Source organism: Plectropomus leopardus, chromosome 14, assembly GCF_026936395.1.
Source record: "Plectropomus leopardus strain MGB_pleo_1.0 chromosome 14, ASM2693639v1, whole genome shotgun sequence".
Lineage (NCBI taxonomy): Eukaryota > Metazoa > Chordata > Actinopteri > Perciformes > Serranidae > Plectropomus > Plectropomus leopardus.
The window spans coordinates 19,523,529-19,546,783 of NC_142189.1; the positions used below are offsets into that span (position 1 = coordinate 19,523,529).

At 37.0% G+C, this 23,255-nt stretch overlaps 1 long non-coding RNA gene across 1 annotated transcript in view; it reads right to left on the bottom strand.

Annotated features, from left to right (window-relative positions):
• The window catches only part of LOC148187467 (uncharacterized), a 51,903-nt gene extending 29,109 nt beyond the window's left edge, over positions 1-22,794 (bottom strand). The window contains exons 1-2 of the long non-coding RNA XR_015778620.1: positions 22,221-22,794; positions 21,896-22,054 (exon numbers count right to left, since the gene is read on the bottom strand). This is a non-coding gene — a long non-coding RNA (uncharacterized LOC148187467). The remainder of the gene's footprint in view (positions 1-21,895; positions 22,055-22,220) is intronic.
• Between the last annotated feature and the right edge of the window lie 461 nt (positions 22,795-23,255).

A 23,255-nucleotide genomic window follows, 5' to 3' on the forward strand; every position in this document is an offset into this window, starting at 1 on the left:
GCCTTGCTGTTTTCGTCATTTTTTCGACGTGCTATAATATGTTGTTTTAGGCCGTTTTTGCACGTTTTAATGCTCTGGCATGTCTCAGCACACCATTTTAACCTGTTTTGAGGTGTTTTCAGCTGTTTTTGGGACATGTCATTTTTTGACATTTTTGCCATACTATAGCCTTGCTGTTTTCGTCATTTTTTTCAACGTGCCTTAATATGGTGTTTTTGGCCATTTTTGCACGTTTTAATGCTATGGCGTGTCTCAGCACGCTATTTTATGCTGTTTTGAGGTGTTTTTAGCTGTTTTTGGGACATGTCATTTTTTGACATTTTTGCCATACTATAGCCTTGCTGTTTTCGTCATTTTTTCGACGTGCCATATTATGTTGTTTTAGGCTGTTTTTGCACGTCTTAATGCTCTGGCGTGTCTCAGCACACTATTTTAAGCTGTTTTGATGTCTTTTCAGCTGTTTTTGGGACATGTCATTTTTTGACATTTTTGCCATACTATAGCCTTGCTGTTTTCGTCATTTTTTCGACGTGCCATATTATGGTCATTTAGGCCATATTTGCACGTTTTAATACTAAGGTGTGTCTCAGCACGTTATTTAAAGCTGTTTTGATGTCTTTTCAGCTGTTTTTGGGACATGTCATTTTTTGACATTTTTGCCATACTATAGCCTTGCTGTTTTCGTCATTTTTTCGACGTGCCATATTATGTTGTTTTAGGCTGTTTTTGCACGTTTTAATGCTCTGGCGTGTCTCAGCACGCTATTTTAAGCTGTTTTGATGTGTTTTCAGCTGTTTTTGGGACATGTCATTTTTTGACATTTTTGCCATACTATAGCCTTGCTGTTTTCGTCATTTTTTCAACGTGTCTTAATATGGTGTTTTTGGCCGTTTTTGCACGTTTTAATGCTATGGCGTGTCTCAGCACGTTATTTAAAGCTGTTTTGAGGTGTTTTTAGCTGTTTTTGGGACATGTCATTTTTTGACATTTTTGCCATACTATAGCCTTGCTCTTTTGGTCATTTTTTCGACGTGCCATATTATGGTCATTTAGGCCATTTTTGCAGGTTTTAATGCTATGGCGTGTCTCAGCACGCTATTTTATGCTGTTTTGAGGTGTTTTTAGCTGTTTTTGGGACATGTCATTTTTTGACATTTTTGCCATACTATAGCCTTGCTCTTTTGGTCATTTTTTCGACGTGCCATATTATGGTCATTTAGGTCGTTTTTGCACATTTTAATGCTCTGGCGTGTCTCAGCACGCTATTTTATGCTGTTTTGAGGTGTTTTCAGCTGTTTTTGGGACATGTCATTTTTTGACATTTTTGCCATACTATAGCCTTGCTTTTTTGGTCATTTTTTTGACGTGCTATAATATGTTGTTTTAGGCCGTTTTGCGTTTTAATGCTATGGCGTACGTCAGCACGCTATTTTAAGCTGTTTTGAGGTGTTTTCAGCTGTTTTTGGGACATGTCATTTTTTGACATTTTAGCCATACTATAGCCTTGCTGTTTTCGTCATTTTTTCGACGTGCCTTAATATGGTGTTTTTGGCCATTTTTGCACGTTTTAATGCTATGGCGTACGTCAGCACGCTATTTTAAGCTGTTTTGAGGTGTTTTCAGCTGTTTTTGGGACATGTCATTTTTTGACATTTTTGCCATACTATAGCCTTGCTTTTTTGGTCATTTTTTCGACGTGCTATAATATGTTGTTTTAGGCCGTTTTTGCACGTTTTAATGCTATGGCGTACGTCAGCACGCTATTTTAAGCTGTTTTGAGGTGTTTTCAGCTGTTTTTGGGACATGTCATTTTTTGACATTTTTGCCATACTATAGCCTTGCTGTTTTCGTCATTTTTTCGACGTGCCATATTATGTTGTTTTAGGCTGTTTTTGCGTTTTAATGCTCTGGCGTGTCTCAACCACGCTATTTTAAGCTGTTTTGATGTGTTTTCAGCTGTTTTTGGGACATGTCATTTCTTGACATTTTTGCCATACTATAGCCTTGCTTTTTTGGTCATTTTTTCAACGTGCCATATTATGTTGTTTTAGGCCCTTTTTGCACGTTTTAATGCTATGGCGTACGTCAGCACGCTATTTAAAGCTGTTTTGAGGTGTTTTCAGCTGTTTTTGGGACATGTCATGTTTTGACACTTTTGCCATACTATAGCCTTGCTGTTTTCGGCATTTTTTCGACGTGCCATATTATGGTCATTTAGGCCATATTTGCACGTTTTAATACTAAGGTGTGTCTCAGCACGTTATTTAAAGCTGTTTTGAGGTGTTTTCAGCTGTTTTTGGGACATGTCATTTTTTGACATTTTTGCCATACTATAGCCTTGCTGTTTTCGTCATTTTTTCAACGTGCCTTAATATGGTGTTTTTGGCCATTTTTGCAGGTTTTAATGCTATGGCGTGTCTCAGCACGCTATTTTATGCTGTTTTGAGGTGTTTTTAGCTGTTTTTGGGACATGTCATTTTTTGACATTTTTGCCATACTATAGCCTTGCTTTTTTCGTCATTTTTTTCGACGTGCCATATTATGTTGTTTTAGGCTGTTTTTGCACGTTTTAATGCTATGGCGTGTCTCAGCATGCTATTTTATGCTGTTTTGATGTGTTTTCAGCTGTTTTTGGGACATGTCATTTTTTGACATTTTTGCCATACTATAGCCTTGCTTGTTTCGTCATTTTTTCGACGTGCCATATTATGTTGTTTTAGGCCCTTTTTGCACGTTTTAATGCTACGGCGTACGTCAGCACGCTATTTTAAGCTGTTTTGAGGTGTTTTCAGCTGTTTTTGGAACATGTCATTTTTTGACATTTTTGCCATACTTGCTGTTTTCGTCATTTTTTCAACGTGCCTTAATATGGTGTTTTTGGCCATTTTTGCAGGTTTTAATGCTATGGCGTGTCTCAGCACGCTATTTTATGCTGTTTTGAGGTGTTTTTAGCTGTTTTTGGGACATGTCATTTTTTGACATTTTTGCCATACTATAGCCTTGCTCTTTTGGTCATTTTTTCGACGTGCCATATTATGGTCATTTAGGCCATATTTGCACGTTTTAATACTAAGGTGTGTCTCAGCACGTTATTTAAAGCTGTTTTGAGGTGTTTTCAGCTGTTTTTGGGACATGTCATTTTTTGACATTTTTGCCATACTATAGCCTTGCTGTTTTCGTCATTTTTTCGACGTGCCATATTATGTTGTTTTAGGCTGTTTTTGCACGTTTTAATGCTCTGGCGTGTCTCAGCACGCTATTTTAAGCTGTTTTGATGTGTTTTCAGCTGTTTTTGGGACATGTCATTTTTTGACATTTTTGCCATACTATAGCCTTGCTTTTTTGTTCATTTTTTCGACGTGCCATATTATGTTGTTTTAGGCCCTTTTTGCACGTTTTAATGCTATGGCGTACGTCAGCACGCTATTTAAAGCTGTTTTGAGGTGTTTTCAGCTGTTTTTGGGACATGTCATGTTTTGACACTTTTGCCATACTATAGCCTTGCTGTTTTCGTCATTTTTTCGACGTGCCATATTATGGTCATTTAGGCCATATTTGCACGTTTTAATACTAAGGTGTGTCTCAGCACGTTATTTAAAGCTGTTTTGAGGTGTTTTCAGCTGTTTTTGGGACATGTCATTTTTTGACATTTTTGCCATACTATAGCCTTGCTGTTTTCGTCATTTTTTAAACGTGCCTTAATATGGTGTTTTTGGCCATTTTTGCACGTTTTAATGCTATGGCGTGTCTCAGCACGCTATTTTATGCTGTTTTGAGGTGTTTTTAGCTGTTTTTGGGACATGTCATTTTTTGACATTTTTGCCATACTATAGCCTTGCTTTTTTCGTCATTTTTTCGACGTGCCATATTATGGTCATTTAGGCCATATTTGCACGTTTTAATACTAAAGTGTGTCTCAGCACGTTATTTAAAGCTGTTTTGAGGTGTTTTCAGCTGTTTTTGGGACATGTCATTTTTTGACATTTTTGCCATACTATAGCCTTGCTGTTTTCGTCATTTTTTTCAACGTGCCTTAATATGGTGTTTTTGGCCATTTTTGCAGGTTTTAATGCTATGGCGTGTCTCAGCACGCTATTTTATGCTGTTTTGAGGTGTTTTCAGCTGTTTTTGGGACATGTCATTTTTTGACATTTTTGCCATACTATAGCCTTGCTTTTTTGGTCATTTTTTTGACGTGCTATAATATGGTGTTTTTGGCCATATTTGCACATTTTAATGCTCTGGCATGTCTCAGCACGCTATTTTAAGCTGTTTTGAGGTGTTTTCAGCTGTTTTTGGAACATGTCATTTTTTGACATTTTTGCCATACTATAGCCTTGCTCTTTTGGTCATTTTTTCGACGTGCAATATTATGGTCATTTAGGCCATATTTGCACGTTTTAATACTAAGGTGTGTCTCAGCACGTTATTTAAAGCTGTTTTGAGGTGTTTTCAGCTGTTTTTGGGACATGTCATTTTTTGACATTTTTGCCATACTATAGCCTTGCTGTTTTCGTCATTTTTTAAACGTGCCTTAATATGTTGTTTTAGGCCCTTTTTGCACGTTTTAATGCTATGGCTTACGTCAGCACGCTATTTTAAGCTGTTTTGAGGTGTTTTCAGCTGTTTTTGGGACATGTCATTTTTTGACATTTTTGCCATACTATAGCCTTGCTTTTTTGGTCATTTTTTCGACGTGCCATATTATGTTGTTTTAGGCCCTTTTTGCACGTTTTAATGCTATGGCGTACGTCAGCACGCTATTTTAAGCTGTTTTGAGGTTTTTTCAGCTGTTTTTGGAACATGTCATTTTTTGCCATTTTTGCCATACTATAGCCTTGCTGTTTTCGTCATTTTTTAAACATGCCTTAATATGGTGTTTTTGGCCATTTTTGCAGGTTTTAATGCTATGGCGTGTCTCAGCACGCTATTTTATGCTGTTTTGAGGTGTTTTTAGCTGTTTTTGGGACATGTCATTTTTTGACATTTTTGCCATACTATAGCCTTGCTCTTTTGGTCATTTTTTCGACGTGCAATATTATGGTCATTTAGGCCATATTTGCACGTTTTAATACTAAGGTGTGTCTCAGCACGTTATTTAAAGCTGTTTTGAGGTGTTTTCAGCTGTTTTTGGGACATGTCATTTTTTGACATTTTTGCCATACTATAGCCTTGCTGTTTTCGTCATTTTTTTCAACGTGCCTTAATATGGTGTTTTTGGCCGTTTTTGCAGGTTTTAATGCTATGGCGTGTCTCAGCACGCTATTTTATGCTGTTTTGAGGTGTTTTTAGCTGTTTTTGGGACATGTCATTTTTTGACATTTTTGCCATACTATAGCCTTGCTGTTTTCGTCATTTTTTCGACGTGCCATATTATGTTGTTTTAGGCCCTTTTTGCACGTTTTAATGCTCTGGCGTACGTCAGCACGCTATTTTAAGCTGTTTTGAGGTGTTTTCAGCTGTTTTTGGGACATGTCATTTTTTGACATTTTTGCCATACTATAGCCTTGCTTTTTTGGTCATTTTTTCGACGTGCCATATTATGTTGTTTTAGGCCGTTTTTGCACATTTTAATGCTCTGGCGTGTCTCAGCACGCTATTTTAAGCTGTTTTGAGGTGTTTTCAGCTGTTTTTGGGACATGTCATTTTTTGACATTTTTGCCATACTATAGCCTTGCTTTTTTGGTCATTTTTTCAACGTGCCATATTATGGTCATTTAGACCGTTTTTGCACGTTTTAATGCTATGGCGTACATCAGCAGGCTATTTTAACCTGTTTTAAGGTGTTTTAAGCTGTTTTTGGGACATGTCATTTTTTGACATTTTTGCCATACTATAGCCTTGATTTTTTGGTCATTTTTTCGACGTGTCATATTATGGTCATTTAGGCCCTTTTTGCACGTTTTAATGCTATGGCGTACGTCAGCACGCTATTTAAAGCTGTTTTGAGGTGTTTTCAGCTGTTTTTGGGACATGTCATTTTTTGACATTTTTGCCATACTATAGCCTTGCTTTTTTGGTCATTTTTTAAACGTGCCTTAATATGTTGTTTTAGGCCCTTTTTGCAAGTTTTAATGAAATGGCTTACGTCAGCACGCTATTTTAAGCTGTTTTGAGGTGTTTTCAGCTGTTTTTGGGACATGTCATTTTTTGACATTTTTGCCATACTATAGCCTTGCTGTTTTCGTCATTTTTTAAACGTGCCTTAATATGTTGTTTTAGGCCGTTTTTGCACGTTTTAATGCTATGGCGTGTCTCAGCACGCTATTTTATGCTGTTTTGAGGTGTTTTTAGCTGTTTTTGGGACATGTCATTTTTTGACATTTTTGCCATACTATAGCCTTGCTGTTTTCGTCATTTTTTCGACGTGCCATATTATGGTCATTTAGGCCATATTTGCACGTTTTAATACTAAGGTGTGTCTCAGCACGTTATTTAAAGCTGTTTTGAGGTGTTTTCAGCTGTTTTTGGGACATGTCATTTTTTGACATTTTTGCCATACTATAGCCTTGCTTTTTTGGTCATTTTTTTGACGTGCTTTAATATGGTGTTTTTGGCCATATTTGCACGTTTTAATGCTCTGGCATGTCTCAGCACGCCATTTTATGCTGTTTTGACGTGCTTTCAGCTTTTTTTGGAACATGTCCTTTTTGACATTTTTGCCATACTATAGCCTTGCTCTTTTGGTCATTTTTTCGACGTGCCATATTATGGTCATTTAGGCCATATTTGCACGTTTTAATACTAAGGTGTGTCTCAGCACGTTATTTAAAGCTGTTTTGAGGTGTTTTAGCTGTTTTTGGGACATGTCATTTTTGACATTTTTGCCATACTATAGCCTTGCTGTTTCGTCATTTTTTCGACGTGCCATATTATGTTGTTTTAGGCCATATTTGCACGTTTTAATGCTATGGCGTGTCTCAGCACGCTATTTTAAGCTGGTTTGAGGTGTTTTCAGCTGTTTTTGGGACATGTCATTTTTTGACATTTTTGCCATACTATAGCCTTGCTGTTTTCGTCATTTTTTCGACGTGCCATATTATGGTCATTTAGGCCATATTTGCACGTTTTAATACTAAGGTGTGTCTCAGCACGTTATTTAAAGCTGTTTTGAGGTGTTTTCAGCTGTTTTTGGGACATGTCATTTTTTGACATTTTTGCCATACTATAGCCTTGCTGTTTTCGTCATTTTTTAAACGTGCCTTAATATGGTGTTTTTGGCCATTTTTGCAGGTTTTAATGCTATGGCGTGTCTCAGCACGCTATTTTATGCTGTTTTGATGTGTTTTCAGCTGTTTTTGGGACATGTCATTTTTTGACATTTTTGCCATACTATAGCCTTGCTGTTTTCGTCATTTTTTCGACGTGCCATATTATGTTGTTTTAGGCTGTTTTTGCACGTTTTAATGCTCTGGCGTGTCTCAGCACGCTATTTTAAGCTGTTTTGAGGTGTTTTCAGCTGTTTTTGGGACATGTCATTTTTTGACATTTTTGCCATACTATAGCCTTGCTTTTTTGGTCATTTTTTCAACGTGCCATATTATGGTCATTAAGGCCGTTTTTGCACATTTTAATGCTGTGGTGTACATCAGCACGTTATTTAAAGCTGTTTTGAGGTGTTTTCAGCTGTTTTTGGGACATGTCATTTTTTGACATTTTTGCCATACTATAGCCTTGCTCTTTTGGTCATTTTTTCGACGTGCCATATTATGGTCATTTAGGCCATATTTGCACGTTTTAATACTAAGGTGTGTCTCAGCACGTTATTTAAAGCTGTTTTGAGGTGTTTTCAGCTGTTTTTGGGACATGTCATTTTTGACATTTTTGCCATACTATAGCCTTGCTGTTTTGGTCATTTTTAAACATGCCTTAATATGGTGTTTTTGGCCATTTTGCAGGTTTTAATGCTATGGCGTGTCTCAACCACGCTATTTGATGCTGTTTTGAGGTGTTTTTAGCTGTTTTTGGGACATGTCATTTTTTGACATTTTTGCCATACTATAGCCTTGCTTTTTTGGTCATTTTTTCAACGTGCCATATTATGGTCATTAAGGCCGTTTTTGCACATTTTAATGCTGTGGTGTACATCAGCACGTTATTTAAAGCTGTTTTGAGGTGTTTTCAGCTGTTTTTGGGACATGTCATTTTTTGACATTTTTGCCATACTATAGCCTTGCTTTTTTGGTCATTTTTTCAATGTGCCATATTATGGTGTTTTTGGCCATATTTTACACGTTTTAATGCTATGGCGTACATCAGCAGACTATTTTAAGCTGTTTTGAGGTGTTTTCAGCTGTTTTTGGGACATGTCATTTTTTGACATTTTTGCCATACTATAGCCTTGCTCTTTTGTTCATTTTTTGACGTGCTATATTATGGTCATTTAGGCCATATTTGCACGTTTTAATACTAAGGTGTGTCTCAGCATGTTATTTAAAGCTGTTTTGAGGTGTTTTCAGCTGTTTTTGGGACATGTCATTTTTGACATTTTGCCATACTATAGCCTTGCTGTTTTCGTCATTTTTTCAACGTGCCTTAATATGGTGTTTTTGGCCATATTTGCAGGTTTTAATGCTATGGCATGTCTCAGCACGCTATTTTATGCTGTTTTGAGGTGTTTTTAGCTGTTTTTGGGACATGTCATTTTTTGACATTTTTGCCATACTATAGCCTTGCTTTTTTCGTCATTTTTTTCGACGTGCCATATTATGTTGTTTTAGGCCATATTTGCACGTTTTAATGCTCTGGCATGCCTCAGCACGCTATTTTAAGCTGTTTTGAGGTGTTTTTAGCTGTTTTTGGGACATGTCATTTTTTGACATTTTTGCCATACTATAGCCTTGCTCTTTTGGTCATTTTTTCGACGTGCCATATTATGGTCATTTAGGCCATATTTGCACGTTTTAATACTAAGGTGTGTCTCAGCACGTTATTTAAAGCTGTTTTGAGGTGTGTTCAGCTGTTTTTGGGACATGTCATTTTTTGACATTTTGCCATACTATAGCCTTGCTGTTTTCGTCATTTTTCAACGTGCCTTAATATGGTGTTTTTGGCCATTTTGCAGGTTTTAATGCTATGGCGTGTCTCAGCACGCTATTTTATGCTGTTTTGAGGTGTTTTCAGCTGTTTTTGGGACATGTCATTTTTGACATTTTGCCATACTATAGCCTTGCTTTTTCGTCAGTTTTTCGACGTGCCATATTATGTTGTTTTAGGCTGTTTTTGCACGTTTTAATGCTCTGGCGTGTCTCAGCACGCTATTTTAAGCTGTTTTGATGTGTTTTCAGCTGTTTTTGGGACATGTCATTTTTTGACATGTTTGCCATACTATAGCCTTGCTTTTTTGGTCATTTTTTCGACGTGCCATATTATGTTGTTTTAGGCCCTTTTTGCACGTTTTAATGCTATGGCGTACGTCAGCACGCTATTTAAAGTTGTTTTGAGGTGTTTTCAGCTGTTTTTGGGACATGTCATTTTTTGACATTTTTGCCATACTATAGCCTTGCTGTTTTCGTCATTTTTTCAACGTGCCTTAATATGGTGTTTTTGGCCATTTTTGCAGGTTTTAATGCTATGGCGTGTCTCAGCACGCTATTTTATGCTGTTTTGAGGTATTTTTAGCTGTTTTTGGGACATGTCATTTTTGACATTTTTGCCATACTATAGCCTTGCTTTTTGGTCATTTTTTTGACGTGCCATATTATGTTGTTTTAGGCCATATTTGCACGTTTTAATGCTCTGGCATGCCTCAGCACGCTATTTTAAGCTGTTTTGAGGTGTTTTTAGCTGTTTTTGGGACATGTCATTTTTTGACATGTTTGCCATACTATAGCCTTGCTCTTTTGGTCATTTTTTCGACGTGCCATATTATGGTCATTTAGGCCATATTTGCACATTTTAATACTAAGGTGTGTCTCAGCACGTTATTTAAAGCTGTTTTGAGGTGTGTTCAGCTGTTTTTGGGACATGTCATTTTTTGACATTTTTGCCATACTATAGCCTTGCTGTTTTCGTCATTTTTTCAATGTGCCTTAATATGGTGTTTTTGGCCATTTTTGCAGGTTTTAATGCTATGGCGTGTCTCAGCACGCTATTTTATGCTGTTTTGATGTGTTTTCAGCTGTTTTTGGGACATGTCATTTTTTGACATTTTTGCCATACTATAGCCTTGCTGTTTTCGTCAGTTTTTCGACGTGCCATATTATGTTGTTTTAGGCTGTTTTTGCACGTTTTAATGCTCTGGCGTGTCTCAGCACGCTATTTTAAGCTGTTTTGATGTGTTTTCAGCTGTTTTTGGGACATGTCATTTTTTGACATTTTTGCCATACTATAGCCTTGTTGTTTTGGTCATTTTTTCGACGTGCCTTTATATGTTGTTGTTTAGGCCCTTTTTGGACGTTTTAATGCTATGGCCTGTCTCAGCACGCTATTTTATGCTGTTTTGAGGTGTTTTTAGCTGTTTTTGGGACATGTCATTTTTTGACATTTTTGCCATACTATAGCCTTGCTCTTTTGGTCATTTTTTCGACGTGCCATATTATGGTCATTTAGGCCATATTTGCACGTTTTAATACTAAGGTGTGTCTCAGCACGTTATTTAAAGCTGTTTTGAGGTGTTTTCAGCTGTTTTTGGGACATGTCATTTTTTGACATTTTTGCCATACTATAGCCTTGCTGTTTTGGTCATTTTTTAAACGTGCCTTAATATGGTGTTTTTGGCCATTTTTGCACGTTTTAATGCTATGGCGTGTCTCAGCACGCTATTTTAAGCTGTTTTGAGGTGTTTTTAGCTGTTTTTGGGACATGTAATTTTTTGACATTTTTGCCATACTATAGCCTTGCTTTTTTGGTCATTTTTTCGACGTGCCATATTATGTTGTTTTAGGCCCTTTTTGCACGTTTTAATGCTATGGCGTACGTCAGCACGCTATTTTAACCTGTTTTGAGGTGTTTTCAGCTGTTTTTGGGACATGTCATTTTTTGACATTTTTGCCATACTATAGCCTTGCTTTTTTGGTCATTTTTTTGACGTGCTATAATATGGTGTTTTTGGCCATATTTGCACGTTTTAATGCTCTGGCATGTCTCAGCACGCTATTTTAAGCTGTTTTGAGGTGTTTTCAGCTGTTTTTGGAACATGTCATTTTTTGACATTTTTGCCATACTATAGCCTTGCTCTTTTGGTCATTTTTTCGACGTGCCATATTATGGTCATTTAGGCCATATTTGCACGTTTTAATACTAAGGTGTGTCTCAGCACGTTATTTAAAGCTGTTTTGAGGTGTTTTCAGCTGTTTTTGGGACATGTCATTTTTTGACATTTTTGCCATACTATAGCCTTGCTGTTTTCGTCATTTTTTCAACGTGCCTTAATATGGTGTTTTTGGCCATTTTTGCAGGTTTTAATGCTATGGCGTGTCTCAGCACGCTATTTTATGCTGTTTTGAGGTGTTTTTAGCTGTTTTTGGGACATGTCATTTTTTGACATTTTTGCCATACTATAGCCTTGCTTTTTTCGTCATTTTTTTCGACGTGCCATATTATGTTGTTTTAGGCCATATTTGCACGTTTTAATGCTCTGGCATGTCTCAGCACGCTATTTTAAGCTGTTTTGAGGTGTTTTTAGCTGTTTTTGGGACATGTCATTTTTTGACATGTTTGCCATACTATAGCCTTGCTCTTTTGGTCATTTTTCGACGTGCCATATTATGGTCATTTAGGCCATATTTGCACATTTTAATACTAAGGTGTGTCTCAGCACGTTATTTAAAGCTGTTTTGAGGTGTTTTCAGCTGTTTTTGGGACATGTCATTTTTTGACATTTTTGCCATACTATAGCCTTGCTGTTTTCGTCATTTTTTCAATGTGCCTTAATATGGTGTTTTTGGCCATTTTTGCAGGTTTTAATGCTATGGCGTGTCTCAGCACGCTATTTTATGCTGTTTTGAGGTGTTTTCAGCTGTTTTTGGGACATGTCATTTTTTGACATTTTTGCCATACTATAGCCTTGCTTTTTTCGTCATTTTTTTCGACGTGCCATATTATGTTGTTTTAGGCTGTTTTTGCACGTTTTAATGCTCTGGCGTGTCTCAGCACGCTATTTTAAGCTGTTTTGAGGTGTTTTCAGCTGTTTTTGGGACATGTCATTTTTTGACATTTTTGCCATACTATAGCCTTGCTTTTTTGGTCATTTTTTCGACGTGCCATATTATGTTGTTTTAGGCCCTTTTTGTACGTTTTAATGCTATGGCGTGTCTCAGCACGCTATTTTATGCTGTTTTGAGGTGTTTTTAGCTGTTTTTGGGACATGTCATTTTTTGACATTTTTGCCATACTATAGCCTTGCTCTTTTGGTCATTTTTTCGACGTGCCATATTATGGTCATTTAGGCCATATTTGCACGTTTTAATACTAAGGTGTGTCTCAGCACGTTATTTAAAGCTGTTTTGAGGTGTTTTCAGCTGTTTTTGGGACATGTCATTTTTTGACATTTTTGCCATACTATAGCCTTGCTGTTTTGGTCATTTTTTAAACGTGCCTTAATATGGTGTTTTTGGCCATTTTTGCACGTTTTAATGCTATGGCGTGTCTCAGCACGCTATTTTAAGCTGTTTTGAGGTGTTTTAGCTGTTTTTGGGACATGTAATTTTTTGACATTTTTGCCATACTATAGCCTTGCTTTTTTGGTCATTTTTTCGACGTGCCATATTATGTTGTTTTAGGCCCTTTTTGCACGTTTTAATGCTATGGCGTACGTCAGCACGCTATTTTAACCTGTTTTGAGGTGTTTTCAGCTGTTTTTGGGACATGTCATTTTTTGACATTTTTGCCATACTATAGCCTTGCTTTTTTGGTCATTTTTTTGACGTGCTATAATATGGTGTTTTTGGCCATATTTGCACATTTTAATGCTCTGGCATGTCTCAGCACGCTATTTTAAGCTGTTTTGAGGTGTTTTCAGCTGTTTTGGAACATGTCCTTTTTGACATTTTTGCCATACTATAGCCTTGCTCTTTTGGTCATTTTTTCGACGTGCCATATTATGGTCATTTAGGCCATATTTGCACGTTTTAATACTAAGGTGTGTCTCAGCATGTTATTTAAAGCTGTTTTGAGGTGTTTTCAGCTGTTTTTGGGACATGTCATTTTTTGACATTTTTGCCATACTATAGCCTTGCTGTTTTCGTCATTTTTTCAACGTGCCTTAATATGGTGTTTTTGGCCATTTTTGCAGGTTTTAATGCTATGGCGTGTCTCAGCACGCTATTTTATGCTGTTTTGAGGTGTTTTTAGCTGTTTTTGGGACATGTCATTTTTTGACATTTTTTGCCATACTATAGCCTTGCTTTTTTGGTCATTTTTTCAACGTGCCTTAATATGGTGTTTTTGGCCATTTTTGCACGTTTTAATGCTATGACGTGTCTCAACACGCCATTTTATGCTGTTTTGACGTGCTTTCAGCTTTTTTTGGAACATGTCCTTTTTGACATTTTTGCCATACTATAGCCTTGCTCTTTTGGTCATTTTTTTCGTGCCATATTATGGTCATTTAGGCCATATTTGCACGTTTTAATACTAAGGTGTGTCTCAGCACGCTATTTTAAGCTGTTTTGAGGTGTTTTCAGCTGTTTTTGGGACATGTCATTTTTTGACATTTTTGCCATACTATAGCCTTGCTTTTTTCGTCATTTTTTTCGACGTGCCATATTATGTTGTTTTAGGCCATATTTGCACGTTTTAATGCTCTGGCATGTCTCAGCACGCTATTTTAAGCTGTTTTGAGGTGTTTTTAGCTGTTTTTGGGACATGTCATTTTTTGACATGTTTGCCATACTATAGCCTTGCTCTTTTGGTCATTTTTTCGACGTGCCATATTATGGTCATTTAGGCCATATTTGCACATTTTAATACTAAGGTGTGTCTCAGCACGTTATTTAAAGCTGTTTTGAGGTGTGTTCAGCTGTTTTTGGGACATGTCATTTTTTGACATTTTTGCCATACTATAGCCTTGCTGTTTTCGTCATTTTTTCAATGTGCCTTAATATGGTGTTTTTGGCCATTTTTGCAGGTTTTAATGCTATGGCGTGTCTCAGCACGCTATTTTATGCTGTTTTGATGTGTTTTCAGCTGTTTTTGGGACATGTCATTTTTTGACATTTTGCCATACTATAGCCTTGCTGTTTTCGTCAGTTTTTCGACGTGCTATATTATGTTGTTTTAGGCTGTTTTTGCACGTTTTAATGCTCTGGCGTGTCTCAGCACGCTATTTTAAGCTGTTTTGAGGTGTTTTCAGCTGTTTTTGGGACATGTCATTTTTTGACATTTTTGCCATACTATAGCCTTGCTTTTTTGGTCATTTTTTCGACGTGCCATATTATGTTGTTTTAGGCCCTTTTTGTACGTTTTAATGCTATGGCGTGTCTCAGCACGCTATTTTATGCTGTTTTGAGGTGTTTTTAGCTGTTTTTGGGACATGTCATTTTTTGACATTTTTGCCATACTATAGCCTTGCTTTTTTGGTCATTTTTTCAACGTGCCATATTATGGTCATTTAGGCCATTTTTGCACGTTTAATACTAAGTGTGTCTCAGCACGTTATTTAAAGCTGTTTTGAGGTGTTTTCAGCTGTTTTTGGGACATGTCATTTTTTGACATTTTTGCCATACTATAGCCTTGCTGTTTTGGTCATTTTTTAAACGTGCCTTAATATGGTGTTTTTGGCCATTTTTGCACGTTTTAATGCTATGGCGTGTCTCAGCACGCTATTTTAAGCTGTTTTGAGGTGTTTTTAGCTGTTTTTGGGACATGTAATTTTTTGACATTTTTGCCATACTATAGCCTTGCTTTTTTGGTCATTTTTTCGACGTGCCATATTATGTTGTTTTAGGCCCTTTTTGCACGTTTTAATGCTGCTATGGCGTACGTCAGCACGCTATTTTAACCTGTTTTGAGGTGTTTTCAGCTGTTTTTGGGACATGTCATTTTTTGACATTTTTGCCATACTATAGCCTTGCTTTTTTGGTCATTTTTTTGACGTGCTATAATATGGTGTTTTTGGCCATATTTGCACATTTTAATGCTCTGGCATGTCTCAGCACGCTATTTTAAGCTGTTTTGAGGTGTTTTCAGCTGTTTTTGGAACATGTCATTTTTTGACATTTTTGCCATACTATAGCCTTGCTCTTTTGGTCATTTTTTCGACGTGCCATATTATGGTCATTTAGGCCATATTTGCACGTTTTAATACTAAGGTGTGTCTCAGCACGTTATTTAAAGCTGTTTTGAGGTGTTTTCAGCTGTTTTTGGGACATGTCATTTTTTGACATTTTTGCCATACTATAGCCTTGCTGTTTTCGTCATTTTTTCAACGTGCCTTAATATGGTGTTTTTGGCCATTTTTGCAGGTTTTAATGCTATGGCGTGTCTCAGCACGCTATTTTATGCTGTTTTGAGGTGTTTTTAGCTGTTTTTGGGACATGTCATTTTTTGACATTTTTGCCATACTATAGCCTTGCTTTTTTGGTCATTTTTTCAACGTGCCTTAATATGGTGTTTTTGGCCATTTTTGCACGTTTTAATGCTATGACGTGTCTCAACACGCCATTTTATGCTGTTTTGACGTGCTTTCAGCTTTTTTTGGAACATGTCCTTTTTGACATTTTTGCCATACTATAGCCTTGCTCTTTTGGTCATTTTTTCGACGTGCCATATTATGGTCATTTAGGCCATATTTGCACGTTTTAATACTAAGGTGTGTCTCAGCACGTTATTTAAAGCTGTTTTGAGGTGTTTTCAGCTGTTTTTGGGACATGTCATTTTTTGACATTTTTGCCATACTATAGCCTTGCTGTTTTCGTCAGTTTTTCAATGTGCCTTAATATGGTGTTTTTGGCCATTTTTGCAGGTTTTAATGCTATGGCGTGTCTCAGCACGCTATTTTATGCTGTTTTGATGTGTTTTCAGCTGTTTTTGGGACATGTCACTTTTTGACATTTTTGCCATACTATAGCCTTGCTGTTTTCGTCAGTTTTTCGACGTGCCATATTATGTTGTTTTAGGCTGTTTTTGCACGTTTTAATGCTCCGGCGTGTCTCAGCATGCTATTTTAAGCTGTTTTGATGTGTTTTCAGCTGTTTTTGGGACATGTCATTTTTTGACATTTTTGCCATACTATAGCCTTGCTTTTTTGGTCATTTTTTCGACGTGCCATATTATGTTGTTTTAGGCCCTTTTTGCACGTTTTAATGCTATGGCGTACGTCAGCACGCTATTTTAAGCTGTTTTGAGGTGTTTTCAGCTGTTTTTGGGACATGTCATTTTTTGACATTTTTGCCATACTATAGCCTTGCTGTTTTGGTCATTTTTTCGACGTGCCATATTATGTTGTTTTAGGCCGTTTTTGCACGTTTTAATGCTCTGGCGTGTCTCAGCACGCTATTTTATGCTGTTTTGATGTGTTTTCAGCTGTTTTTGGGACATGTAATTTTTTGACATTTTTGCCATACTATAGCCTTGCTTTTTTGGTCATTTTTTCAATGTGCCATATTATGGTCATTTAGACCATTTTTACACGTTTTAATGCTATGGCGTACATCAGCAGGCTATTTTAACCTGTTTTGAGGTGTTTTCAGCTGTTTTTGGGACATGTCATTTTTTGACATTTTTGCCATACTATAGCCTTGCTTTTTTGGTCATTTTTTCGACGTGCCATATTATGGTCATTAAGGCCATATTTGCACGTTTTAATACTAAGGTGTGTCTCAGCACGTTATTTAAAGCTGTTTTGAGGTGTTTTCAGCTGTTTTTGGGACATGTCATTTTTTGACATTTTTGCCATACTATAGCCTTGCTGTTTTCGTCATTTTTTAAACGTGCCTTAATATGGTGTTTTTGGCCATTTTTGCACGTTTTAATGCTATGGCGTGTCTCAGGACGCTATTTTAAGCTGTTTTGAGGTGTTTTCAGCTGTTTTTGGGACATGTCATTTTTTGACATTTTTACCATACTATAGCCTTGCTTTTTTGGTCATTTTTTCGACGTGCCATATTATGTTGTTTTAGGCTGTTTTTGCACGTTTTAATGCTCTGGCGTGTCTCAGCACGCTATTTTAAGCTGTTTTGAGGTGTTTTCAGCTGTTTTTGGGACATGTCATTTTTTGACATTTTTGCCATACTATAGCCTTGCTTTTTTGGTCATTTTTTCAATGTGCCATATTATGGTCATTTAGACCATTTTTACACGTTTTAATGCTATGGCGTACATCAGCAGGCTATTTTAACCTGTTTTAAGGTGTTTTCAGCTGTTTTTGGGACATGTCATTTTTTGACATTTTTGCCATACTATAGCCTTGCTGTTTTCGTCATTTTTTCGACATGCTATAATATGTTGTTTTAGGCCGTTTTTGCACGTTTTAATGCTCTGGCGTGTGTCAGCACGCTATTTTAAGCTGTTTTGAGGTGTTTTCAGCTGTTTTTGGGACATGTCATTTTTTGACATTTTTGCCATACTATAGCCTTGCTTTTTTGGTCATTTTTTCGACGTGCTATAATATGTTGTTTTAGGCCGTTGTTGCACGTTTTAATGTTCTGGCGTGTGTCAGCACGCTATTTAAAGCTGTTTTGAGGTGTTTTCAGCTGTTTTTGGGACATGTCATTTTTTGACATTTTTGCCATACTATAGCCTTGCTGTTTTCGTCATTTTTCCAACGTGCCTTAATATGGTGTTTTTCGCCATTTTTGCAGGTTTTAATGCTATGGCGTGTCTCAGCACGCTATTTTATGCTGTTTTGATGTGTTTTCAGCTGTTTTTGGGACATGTCATTTTTTGACATTTTTGCCATACTATAGCCTTGCTTTTTTCGTAATTTTTTGCGACATGCTATAATATGTTGTTTTCGGCAGTTTTTGCACGTTTTAATGCTCTGGCGTACATCAGCAGGCTATTTTAACCTGTTTTGAGGTGTTTTAAGCTGTTTTTGGGACATGTCATTTTTTGACATTTTTGCCATACTATAGCCTTGCTGTTTTGGTCATTTTTTTAACGTGCCTTAATATGGTGTTTTTGGCCATTTTTGCACGTTTTAATGCTATGGCGTACATCAGCAGGCTATTTTAACCTGTTTTAAGGTGTTTTCAGCTGTTTTTGGGACATGTCATTTTTTGACATTTTTGCCATACTATAGCCTTGCTTTTTTGGTCATTTTTTCAACATGCCATAATATGGTGTTATTGGTCATATTTGCAGGTTTTAATGCTATGCCGTGTCTCAGCATGTTATTTTATGCTGTTTTGACGTGTTTTCAGCTGGTTTTGGAACATGTGTTTTTTTGACATTTTTGACATACTATAGCCTTGCTTATTTGTTCATTTTTTCGACATGCTATATTATTGTGATTTTGGACATATTTGCATGTTTTAATGATATGGCATGTCTCAGCATGTTATTTTATACTGTTTTGTGGTATTTTCAGCTGTTGTTGGGACATGTCAAATTTTGACATTTTTGCCACACTATCGCCTTGCTTTTTTGGTCAATTTTTCGACATGCTACAATAAGGTGCGTTGGGCCTTTTTTGGCCTTCATTCCCCCTTTACATACTTTGATCTCTACAAGCTATTTTATGTCATTTTCAGCCATTTTTAGCAGCAGTCAAAATTTGACTTTTTTCGACATGCTACACCACTGCCTTTTTGGCCATTTTTTTTGACATGCTAAATTGTGAGGTTTTTGTCTTTTTTGCCTTCATTCCCATTTTTTATACTATGATGCCTTTCTACAAGCTATTCTATGTAATTTTTAGCCATTTTTGGGTGCAGTCAAAATTTGACTTTTTTCGACATATACTATATACACTAAATACACATATAATATTGCCTTTTGGCCATTTTTTGGCATCCTTTTTTACCCTAACCCTAACCTTAACCAAGGAACTGAAGAGGAATGATGTAACAGGAACAACGTGGATGATGGACAGATTTGACTTAATATCTGAAAAATGGAAATAGTTTATTCTGACTGTTGTGTCTGTGTTGACTGTCTCTATGGTAGTGTTTGCTCTGTTAAGATGTTCAATTGTTACTTGTGTCAGAGGTCTTATTGTCAGAGCTGCTGAAAGGCCAGTCACACACCAAATTGCTGTTTTTTTACTTAAAAAAAAAAACGAAAAACACCATAGTGTATGTCGAAAAATGTCAAAATATGTTGTGTCCAAAAAAACAGCTGAAAACCATATAAGATAGCACGTCGAGACACATCATAGTATAGAATCTTGAAAATACGTCCAAAAACATCATAGTATATCATTTCGAAAAAATACCAGAAAACCACACAGTATAGCATGTCTAGACACATCATAGTATAGCTCATTGAAAAAACGGCCAAAAACATCAGAATATAGCATTTAAAAAAAAATAACAGAAAATGTCATAGTATAGTACATCGAAATATAATGTATCGAACAAAATGACCAAAACCGTCATACTGTAGTATGGCGGAAAATGTAAAAACATAACATGTCCATGAAAGAGCTGAAAACCAAATGAAATAGCATGTTGAGACATTTCATAGTACAGAATGTTGAAAAAAACGTCCAAAAACATCATAGTATTGCATGTCGGGGAAAAAAAACAGCAAATGCTAATTTCTAGTGGTCATTTCATGAAGTGTTTGCTCAAATATGAAAATGTTTGCTCTTACTGATTCTGTGGCAAGTTATGTAAATAAGTTATGGCCAAAGGTGGAACTGTAGAGAAAAAAAATGTCCTTTACCTATATATTCACATTAATCACCTTATATTAACTTCTGATTTGACCTGAAGTTAACCCATATGAATTGTGTTAATCATCTGACCAACTGTCGTTTCGTGTCAAGTTTCGTTTGTGTGTGAGGAAACTTGCTGTTGCTGGGAAAAGGAGAAAAATGTGCCTTGTCCCAGTACACCATATCTCAGCGAAGGTAACCTCCCTGATTTTCCTAACACTGTGTTTGCAATTATAAATATGTGATTGAATGTGATCTTTGTCAGACTCACTCAGTACACTCTCGGCGTCTGAGTTCTGTCCTTTCAGCTGAAATAGATTTACTCTGTGAAACCCTTTTCTTTTTTTATTCTCTTTTATTACTTCATTAAAATATACAATCAACAGTGGCTTTTGTTTCATCATTTATCTGTTCACTTCTCTGAATAGAATTAGAATGTTAGAAAATAAATAACCAAAAACATCATAATGTAGCATGTCAAAAAATGTCAAAATATGGCATCCAAAAAACAGCTGAAAACAACATAACATAGCATGTCGAGACACGTCATTGTATAGAATGTCCAAAAAAGGTCCAAAAACATCATAATGTAGCATGTCGAAAAAACGACCAAAAACATCACAGTACAGTATGTCAAAACATTTCCAAATATGACATGTCTAAAAAGGGCTGAAAACCACCTAGTGCAGCATGTCGAGACACGTCATAGTAAAAGCATGTGGATAGAACAGCCAAAAATATCTTAATGTAGCATGCAAAAGAAGTGACTAAAAACGTCACTGTATAGTATGGCGAAAAATGTCAAAATGTTACATGTCAAAAAAAGGGCTGAAAACCACAAAGTATAGCATGTCGAGACACGTCGTAGTATTGTTGAAAAAACAGCCAAGTCCCACTGACAATAAATAAGCCTGCTGTATCTTTGTACAACCAAGAGTTGTACAAAGATGGCATCACTGTCACATACTGTACAGTTAGCCCAGTTTTGATCATTTTTTAAATTTTTCATCCCTCAAACTGCTTTTTAAATGTCTTAAAAATTTAGCCCCGGATATTTTACGCAAATTTATCAACAGGCAAAATGGTAAGAATACCGGGGGCACAGCAAGCAGATATTGTAAAATTGTGCATTGTAGGACCTCCTTGGGGTAGTCAACCTTTTCTATAAAGGCTCTAAGTTATGGAACACACTACCAGCCGAAATAAAATTAAACAAGACATTAGGATTTTTTACAAAAGTGTTAAAGGTTGGTTGAAGCAAAATCAGAGATGTGAGCATTTTCAACTCCTCTATAAAGTCTTTTTGTCGAGTATTGTAACTGTATGTAACATTGATATTGGTGTCTTTTAATTGAATTCAATTCAATTTTATTTTATTTTTTTATTTTTTTGTTTGTTTATTTACTCTGTATGTTGTACTTATATGTATCCTAATGTAAATATTCACTTTTTGTCTTACTTTTACCATAGCTATTATTGAATGTATGTAACCGTGGTATCTTAGCCTTTTTTTCTCTTCTTTTTCTCTACTAATAGCCTAAATAGGGACTTTGGGACTGGAGTTGGAAATTAGCAATAGTTATAATCTCTATATGTGAAACATCAGTTATTACAGCTTGTTTCTAACAGGCGCAAGTTGTACTATGTGTATTCACATTGTCCCTATCAAATAAACTACTATACCATGACATTTTAGTCACATTTTTGAAAACATACTATACTATGACCTTTTTGGAATTTTTTGACGACATACCTTACTATGACATTTTGGTCATAGTTTTGATGACATACCATGCTTAAACGTTTTGGTCACATTTTTGACGACATACGACATACTATGACGTTTTGGTCATGATTTTGATGACATACTATACTACCATGTTTTGGTCAAATTTTTGACAACATACTATACTATGACAGTGTGGTCACATTTTGGTCACATTTTTGACAACATACTATACTATGACAGTGTGGTCACATTTTGGTCACATTTTTGACAACATACTATACTGTAATGTTTTGTTCACATTTAGCCTGGTGACTTGGCTGGCTGGCTGCCTCTGCTAAGACCTGGTGCTGAAAAAGCAAACTTTTTCACAATGGCTGTGTGTTGACATTGTCAGCTGGCATACTCACAGTTAAAAAAGGACATCATACGGCTGAAGCGGGACCTCAAAGACAAGAATGGCCTCATCCTGGGGTTTTCCACCATCGCTACTGCTCAAACATCTCTCTGCACTTGGGTCCTCTTGTCTTGGTAAAAGAGACACCAGCTTTGGAAATGTATGAAGGCTTCTGGAAAGAATGAACCTAATTAACTTTATAGTTACTACATCAACAATTAATATATATGGTCTTGGCAAAATTAAGCTATGTCTTCATTGAATTACTTTAAACTATGGTAACCAATTGCTGGGTCTCATTTTAAACAAATTTAACTTAATTCATATTCATTACTTACAGTCTGTTCACAGTCCATCTTCAACATGTGTCCAGTGAATGCAAAGCCCAATACCTACAGCCAAGCTGGGCGCATGTACGAGGGTCCTAGGTCTGCGGTCCTGAATCTGGGGTCCTGAAACTGCTGCCTGCAAGCCTGCAGAGACACCTTTCTCGCTCCACCTGCAGGAGGTCCGCGCGGTACCGGCTTAACATCCCATGGCACCGGACGCCGGGGCCACCATTCTCGGAGCCAGCCTGCGCCCTGTCCTCGCCGCGGCTCGCGTCACTCCGGCTACCTCTCCGATTGCCACCTCGGGCCAACCACTCAGGTCCGCAGGCAGGCATACCCGGGCACGGCCCCCACCGTCAGTGCTTGATGTCGGCACCTCTGTGGTCCCACACGCAGCGGTAGGCGGACTTCCTGCTATCCTGGTCCCTGCGTTAAGGACATCACATCCTCGGCCTGCAGCTGACTCAGATCCACAGCCCGGCCTCTACAGTTGTTATGGAAGCACCCATAAATGACTTTTAAAAAAACAACAGTTGGAGATCCTGAGAAAGCATTTTGAGCTCCTCATGGACAGTCTGTTGGACACCGGAAAACAAGTAATAATTTCCGGCACCACCCCTTTGTTCCTGCAGCAACCCATCAACCAGATGTGTAATCTGGTTGATGGGTTGCTGTAGGAACAGAGATATCTCTTTTGTGGACAATTTTGCTGTCTTTATAAATAGGCCACAGCTCTTTAAACCAAATGACCTCCATCCTTCTCTGGGAGGTTCATGTCTATTATCTATAAACACTGAACTGGCTTTACAGTCCTGCAAGTCCTCTCCATCCTGACCTGTTGTTAGTCCTCCAAATAGTGCATCTCCTGGGCTCATGCAATATTCCTGTTTTATGTCTAGACTAACTTCTCAATACCCAAACAAAAATGTCTCCATCTGCCAGGGCAGAAATCTGTAACACAGATTACTGTAGTAATTGTAGTTCACCTAAGCCCCTTATTCCAGCTGTTTTTGCTTTGTTTAATTCCCAGTCCATATCTAACGA